Genomic DNA, 1,473 nt, shown 5'->3' with positions numbered 1-1,473 from the left:
TGTTGTTGTTGTTGTTGTTATTAACATCATCCTCATCATCATTATTATCGTATTGATAAGTAGGATAAAAGACAAAACGCAGGTACCTTCATGGAGGTAGCCCTGTCTGATATGTAGAAAAGGTATCGGAGAAACTCCATCAGGCGTACCCAGTGCAAGCTATGGAAGCATAAGAGGTACAGCTGTAACATTGGACGACAAGCGGAGAAAGTAGTCTTTACATGTGACTGATGTACAAGTATATTAAATACCAGGAATGTACAAAAAATAGAATCCCTCGTATGTCAAAAGTGTTCCGTAGAAGGAGTAGGCAGTTTCTGTTACTTAAGTGACCAAATTAATAGTAGGTGTGCTTGTTCCGAAAGCATGACTGCTAGAATACGAATAGGCTGAGCGAAGTTCAGAGAACTACCACCTCTGAGGCTCTCCCTCAGAGATTGAGGCAGATTGTACGATGCCTATGTACGGACAGCTATGTTATATAGCAGTAAATCATGGGCTATCACTACTGCGAAGGCTTGAAAGAAATGAAGCCAGTATGCTTCGCAGGATGGATAATGTTAGTATGCATATACGACAGATTGTGAGTGTTTTGAGAGAGGAACTAGATATAGATAACAACAAATGTAGTGCGCAAGAGAGAAGACTGTATCGCTATAGCAATGTAATGCGTATGAATGAGGAGTGTTGCATCAAGAGATGCCGATCTCAAATTCTAGAGGGCTAGATCCAAGATGTGGGACGAAATGGTGGGAAAGGATCTACAAACGTTGGGAGTCACAGAGGGGATAGCAGGGGGACCGAGACTCCTGATGGTTTGCTATACTTGAAAAGATACTTCAAGGTAAGTAAAAACGTTGTTGTTCTTGTGTGCATGCCCGTTCATTGCAACCTTCTCCAGCTGAGCATCTGTAATCTTTCTGGCTCGTAAGTGCTGGTGCAACGTAAAAAGCACCCGTACCGTACCGATACTGCGTAACAGGACCCTGTACACTTTGTAAAGTGATTAGCGTTAGGAAGGGCATTAGGACAACCAGCTGTAGAAACCATGCCATCTGCTCGGTTCTCCGCTTTGAAGTTATCAGATAAGTGAAGAGTTAAATCTTCTGCTAGGTAGAAAGCAATGACATTGCAAGTAAAATTACCCAATATTTTATTTTCATACCCGTCTGTCATTAATCTGTTAAAGGTTGTGGCTATGTGGTAAGTAGCTTGCTTACGAACCACATGGTTCCGGGTTCAGTTCCACTATGTGGCACCTTGGGCAAGTGTCTTCTACTATAGCCTCGGGCCGATCAAAGCCTTATGAGTGGATTTGGTAGACGGAAACTGAAAGAAGGCCGTCGTATATATGTATATATATGAATGTGTGTGTATGTGCATGTTTGTGTGTCCATGTTTGTCCCCCCCCCCCAACATCGCTTGACAACCGATACTGGTGTGTTTATGTCCTCGTAACGTAGCGGTTCGGCA

General features: G+C 43.0%; 1 protein-coding gene across 1 annotated transcript in view; it reads left to right on the top strand.

Moving 5' to 3' along the window:
• The window catches only part of LOC106876620 (uncharacterized), a 22,586-nt gene that overhangs the window by 15,105 nt on the left and 6,008 nt on the right, over positions 1 to 1,473 (top strand). The gene's annotated exons all lie outside the window — the stretch shown is intronic.

Source organism: Octopus bimaculoides, chromosome 8, assembly GCF_001194135.2.
Source record: "Octopus bimaculoides isolate UCB-OBI-ISO-001 chromosome 8, ASM119413v2, whole genome shotgun sequence".
NCBI lineage: Eukaryota > Metazoa > Mollusca > Cephalopoda > Octopoda > Octopodidae > Octopus > Octopus bimaculoides.
Note: the sequence above shows the minus strand (reverse complement) of the source record. Positions and strands in the feature narration are given on the sequence as shown.